Source organism: Microcaecilia unicolor, chromosome 1 (assembly GCF_901765095.1).
Source record: "Microcaecilia unicolor chromosome 1, aMicUni1.1, whole genome shotgun sequence".
NCBI lineage: Eukaryota > Metazoa > Chordata > Amphibia > Gymnophiona > Siphonopidae > Microcaecilia > Microcaecilia unicolor.
The window spans coordinates 754,503,216-754,509,477 of NC_044031.1; the positions used below are offsets into that span (position 1 = coordinate 754,503,216).

General features: G+C 44.2%; 1 long non-coding RNA gene across 1 annotated transcript; it reads left to right on the forward strand.

The window, feature by feature from the left end:
* Window positions 1-2,339: 2,339 nt before the first annotated feature.
* LOC115460682 lies at window positions 2,340-5,271 on the forward strand. The gene is made up of 3 exons (XR_003940538.1): window positions 2,340-2,422; window positions 4,734-4,743; window positions 5,262-5,271. It is a non-coding gene; the product is annotated as an uncharacterized LOC115460682 (long non-coding RNA).
* The last annotated feature ends 991 nt before the right edge of the window (window positions 5,272-6,262 follow it).

Genomic DNA, 6,262 nt, shown 5'->3' on the forward strand with positions numbered 1-6,262 from the left:
AAGCAGTGCCTAATGTACTGTGTTCAATTCTGGTCGCCGCATCTGAAGAAAGATATAGTGGAACTGGAAAAGGTGCAGCGAAGGGCGACTAAAATGATAGCGGGGATGGGATGACTTCCCTATGAAGAAAGACTATGGAGGCTAGGGCTTTTCAGCTTGGAGAAGAGACGGCTGAGGGGAGACATGATAGAGGTATATAAAATAATGAGTGGAGTGGAACAGGTGGATGTGAAGCGTCTGTTCACGCTTTCCAAAAATACTAGGACTAGGGGGCATGCGATGAAACTACAGTGTAGTAAATTTAAAACAAATCGGAGAAAATTTTTCTTTACCCAACGTGTAATTCAACTCTGGAATTCGTTGCCAGAGAACTTGGTGGAGGCGGTTAGCTTAGCAGAGTTTAAAAAGGGGTTAGACGGTTTCCCAAAGGACAAGTCCATAAACCGCTACTAAATGGACTTGGAAAAAATCCACAATTCCAGGAATAACATGTATAGAATGTTTGTACGTTTGGGAAGCTCGCCAGGTGCCCTTGGCCTGCACTGGCCGCTGTCGTGGACAGGATGCTGGGCTCAATGGACCCTTGGTCTTTTCCCAGTGTGGCATTACTTATGTAATGCATTCTCATTGACGAAAACCAAGTGGCTAGAACTTCCCCAGGACAGATTCGAGAATCCCCGCAGTAAAGGATGGAGGAAATTGAAGCATTTTGAGTTTTCTTTTTTGATTTTCTGGTCATTTTCTCTTCCAAACCCAATCCACCTCAACAACCTACCTTTTCTTGGACCATCCATTTGAGCAATGAGCTTGAATAATGGTTCCTCGTTCACTCCTTACTTTTTAGAAGCAGTAATGATTTATGGACATTTTTTTCTCTCTCTCTGTTTTCTGAAAAACTGAAAGGTTGTGGTTTAGATTGGTACAAGCAAAATAATACACCCAGATTAAGCGACAGTCATTGGAGATCGGAGAGACTGGAAAGAAAAAAAAAACCAAAACCATTGAGCTCAAAGTGGAATAAATCTATCTACATTTGGTTTGGTGTTTAGTGAGCTTTTGATGTATTAGATACTGAATGATTGTTTATCACAAGGGAACTGGCCTATGTTTCAATAAGACAAATGGCACAGAAGTGTGCCTGTAACAGCCAATGATAATTCATTTTAGAGAAAAGAACTGGTTACAAGGGAATGGATTAAAACAGGAAAAGAGTAATGGGATGTCTAGCTGTAAAAGAGATGAGGACTATTTTGAAACGTTGCTTCTGATAGCTTTCTTTTTAAGGCAGAAGAGTTGAAGGGAGAGGGGAGAGGAGGGTCAAAAGTGATTCAGGTCAATATTTAAACATCTTGCTCGTCATTCTCAAACGCCAGCCGTGGTACTTAAATAGATCATGGATATTCTATACCACAACCCAGACAGCGAGTGGGCTGTACCATCATTATACAGATAGGGCTAGATCCTGTATATGGCCCCAAAAGATCAGTGCCAAAAAAACGAGCACTAAGAAGCATTCTATAAATGGTGCTCCGAGGTGGGCGCAGTGGCGATCGTAGGTCGGCTGCCACCCGGGGCGGATCGCTGCTGCACACCCCTACCGGGTGCAGCGGCGTCCATCCCCCCAGGGTGCAGCACGACACCCCCCCCCCGGCGCAATGACACCCCCCTACCCGGCGTATCAAGCCCCCCCCCCCCCCGGTTGCATTCTTGGCTGCTGGAGGGTGCAGAGAGCAGCCGCGCCTGTCGGCTCCACTGGCTCCCTCTGCCCCGAACAGGAGCAGGGAACCAGCGGAGCCAAAAGCACAAGGTTGCTCTCTGCACCCTCCAGCAGCATGCACCCGGGACGGACTACCCCCACCGCCCCGCCCTTGCTACGCCACTGGGTGGGCAGCATTTATAGAATAGCTTTTGGTGCCAGGATTTGTACCCAGTTTTGGGTGAAACCTGGCATAAGAATCCTCGCGCTTAAATTAGCTGCGGATCTGTCTTATTCTGGAACACTGTGCACAAATACCAGGAATGCCCCTGACACGCCCATGCCCCTCCCATGGCCCTTTTCGGACCTGTGCGGGAAAATTTATGCGTGCATATTTATAGAATACCGACTATTAAAGATGTGTACATAAATTCTAATTATTGCCAATAGCTCCTAATTATCAGCATTAATTGGCTCATTATGCAATTAAATTGCACACACAATTTTGAGTGCTATCTCCTGGATTCCATATAGTACGCTTACATTTAGGCGCCGAAATTGGTCATATTCTATCACACCGCATGTAACTTAATTGGCTTAACAAGATAATGAGTGCTGATAACAGCACGTAACAAGCAATAATGAGCACTAATTGGCACTGATTAGAATTTAGGCGCACAACTCGCTAAGTGTATTCTGTAACAATGTGCAATGAACTTCTAATGCGTGGGAGTGGTTATGAGCAGGGAAATGGGTGTTTTGTGGGTGTTCCAAAATTTAGGCACCTAGAGGGGCATAATCGAACAGGGGCGCCCATCTCTAAGGGCGGCCATCTCTGGGGATGGCCCCGGGAAGGGGTGGAGCCAACCATATTATCGAACAAGATGGGCGGCTATCTTTTGTTTCGATAATACGGTCGGGGCTGGCCAAATCTCAACATTTAGGTCAACCTTAGAGATGGTTGACCTAAATGTTGAGATCGCTGGACTTAGAGATGGCCGGCCTCGGTTTTCGCCGCTAATGGAAACCAGTCTATTAGGTTTGACATGTATGATGGGGCATCTCCGTAAATAATTTTATGAACCAGGGTACAAATCTTGAATGCGGTTCGATCCTTCAGTGGGAGCCAGTGCAATTTTTCTCTAAGGGGTCTGGCACGTTCATATTTCGCCTTTCCGAATATCAATCTGGCTGCGGTGTTCTGGGCTGTCTGGAGTTTCTTAATAGTTTGTGCCTTGCATCCCGCATATAAGGAATTGCAATAGTCCAAATGGCTTAGTACCATTGATTGCACTAATATGCGGAATGTCTCCCTTGGGAAGAAAGGTTTCACTCTTCTAAGCCTCTACATTGCATAGAACATTTTTTATAACATTTTTTACATGATTATCTAGGTTAAGATTTTGATCAATAGTTACGCCTAGGAGATTCAGGGAATCCGCAACAGGGGGCATGCGATGAAGCTGCAAAGTAGTAAATTTAAAACGAATCAGAGAAAAATTTTCTTCACTCAACGTGTAATTAAACTCTGGAATTTATTGGCAGAAATTGCAGTAAAAGCAGTTAGCTTAGCGGGGTTTGAAAAAGGTTTACACGGCTTCTTAAAGGAAAAGTCCATAAACCATTATTAAAATGGAATTAGGGAAATTTCACTGCTTATTTCTAGGAAAAGCAGCATAAAATGTATCGTACTGTTTTGGGATCTGCGTATGCCTTGTAGCGCTATAGAAATGATAAGTAGTAGTAGTAGTACTTGTGACCTGGATCGGCCAATGTTAGACACAGAATACTGGGCTTGATAGACCTTCACAATACTTATGTACATGAGAACGGCTGGCTTTGGCATTTACTAGATTGTCTCTCTCCCTTAGCTCAGCTCAAGATTCCATATCCTGTGTTTGAGTTAAACTACAAATGGAAAGCATCCATTAGTATTATCTGTAGACACATATTTTGATAGTGAATATAAAGTGGAGTGGAGGAGTGGCCTAGTGGTTAGGGTGGTGGACTTTGGTCCTGAGGAACTGAGTTCGATTCCCACTTCAGGCACAAGCAGCTCCTTGTGACTCTGGGCAAGTCACTTAACCCTCCATTGCCCCATGTAAGCCGCATTGAGCCTGCCATGAGTGGGAAAGCGCGGGATACAAATGTAACAAAAATAAAATAGATACTATTGGAGATTCTACATGGAATGTTGCTATTCCACTAGCAACATTCCATGTAGAAGGCTGCGCAGGCTTCTGTTTCTGTGAGTCTGACGTCCTGCACGTACGTGCAGGACGTCAGACTCACAGAAGCAGAAGCCTGCGCGGCCACATTGGTGATCTGCAAGGGCCGACTTCTCAAATAGTAGCAACAGTGGAGCAGTGGCCTAGTGGTTAGGGTGGTGGACTTTGGTCCTGAGGAACTGAGTTCAATTCCCACTTCAGGCACAGGCAGCTCCTTGTGACTCTGGGCAAGTCACTTAACACTCCATTGCCCCATGTAAGCCGCATTGAGCCTGCCATGAGTGGGAAAGTGCAGGGTACAAATGTAATAAAAATAAAAAGTGCTAAAAGGTACATACTGTAAAGTAACATGGAGGGGCATTTTCGATATGATGTCTAAGTCCAAAATTCAAGTGGGGAATATAGCCATTTTTGAAACAGAAATTGTCTATTGTTTTTTCTCAAAAATGGCTATTTGCTAGATGTTTTTGTACTCTATTTACTTTTTGGTCCATTTACGAGAAAAAAAAAAAAACAACAAGTGAAAAATGCACAAAATCAAGCCATTAGAATGTAGGAGTACTCAGCATTATTAGTAGACTGGCCACACAAACATCCCAGAAGAGCCCTATGGGGCACTATAGTGTACTTCTACTACAACAACTACTACTACTATTTAGCATTTCTATAGCGCTACAAAGCATACACAGCGCTGCACAAACATAGAAGAAAGACAGTCCCTGCTCAAAGAGCTTACAATCTAATAGACAAAAAATAAAGTAAGTAAATCAAATCAATTAATGTGTACAGGAAGGAGGAGAGGAGGGTAGGTGGAGGCGAGTGGTTACAAGTGGTTACAAGTCAAAAGCAATGTTAAAGAGGTGGCCTTTCAGTCTAGATTTAAAGGTGGCCAAGGATGGGGCAAGACGTAGGGGCTCAGGAAGTTTATTCCAGGCATAGGGTGCAGCGAGACAGAAGGCGCGAAGTCTGGAGTTGGCAGTAGTGGAGAAGGGAACAGATAAGAAGGATTTATCCATGGAGCGGAGTGCACGGGAAGGGGTGTAGGGAAGGATGAGTGTGGAGAGATACTGGGGAGCAGCAGTGTGAGTACATTTATAGGATAGTAGAAGAAGTTTGAACAGGATGCGAAAACGGACAGGGAGCCAGTGAAGCGACTTGAGGAGAGGGGTAGTATGAGTACAGCGACCCTGGCGGAAGATGAGACGGACAGCAGACTTTTGAACCGACTGGAGAGGGGAGAGGTGACTAAGTGGGAGGCCAGCAAGAAGCAGGTTGCAGTAGTCTAAACGAGAGGTGACAAGGGTGTGGATGAGGGTTTTGGTAGAGTGCTCAGAAAGAAAGGGGCGGATTTTACGGATGTTGTAAAGAAGGAAACGACAGGTCTTGGCAATCTGCTGGATATGAGCAGAGAAGGAGAGAGAAGAGTCAAAGATGACCCCAAGGTTTCGAGCTGAGGAGACAGGGAGAATGAGAGAGCCATCAACAGAAATAGAAAACGGGGGGAGCGGGGAGGTGGGTTTGGGGGGGAAAATGAGAAGCTCGGTTTTGGTCATATTTAATTTCAGGTGGCGTAGAGACATCCAGACAGCAATGTCAGACAAGCACGCTGAAACTTTGGTTTGGATGCAAGGTGAGATATCAGGGGTAGAAAGGTAGATTTGGGAGTCATCAGCATAGAGATGGTAGGAAAAGCCATGGGATGAGATTAATGAACCAAGGGAAGAAGTGTAGATAGAAAAGAGGAGGGGAACAAGAACAGAACCCTGAGGTACGCCGACATAAGCAGTGGATTTTCCCAAAACCGTTTTAATAATGGCTTATGGACTTTTCATTTAGGAACTTATCCAACCTTTTTTAAACCCTGCTATGGTAACTGCTTTTACCACTTTTTTTTTTTTTTTTACAAGTTTAATATCTTTTATTGGATTTCAATACAATACAATAGAAGCAGGAGCTCACCACAGTACAACAAGCAACATTTACAAATCATGGCAAAACTGGAACTCACATTCAAGAAGCAACTATCCACAACTAGAATCACATTAAGAGAAAGGGGGAAGAAAGGGAGGTGGAGAAGAAGAGAGGAACAAAAGGGGGGGAAGGGGAAGGGGGAGGGCTGGAGGTTACAAATCCAGACACAGAGCATGCATAGGCCACAAAATACATCAAACTCAGTGCTTATCTCTATACCGAAGCAAAACAAGATACCACTTTCTGAGAACAAATTTCAGAGTTTAATAATGTGTTAAGTGATGAAATATTTTCTCTGATTTCTTTTAAATTTTCTACTTAATAGCTTCATTGAGTGCTCCTTAGTCCTAGTATTTTTGGAAAGAGT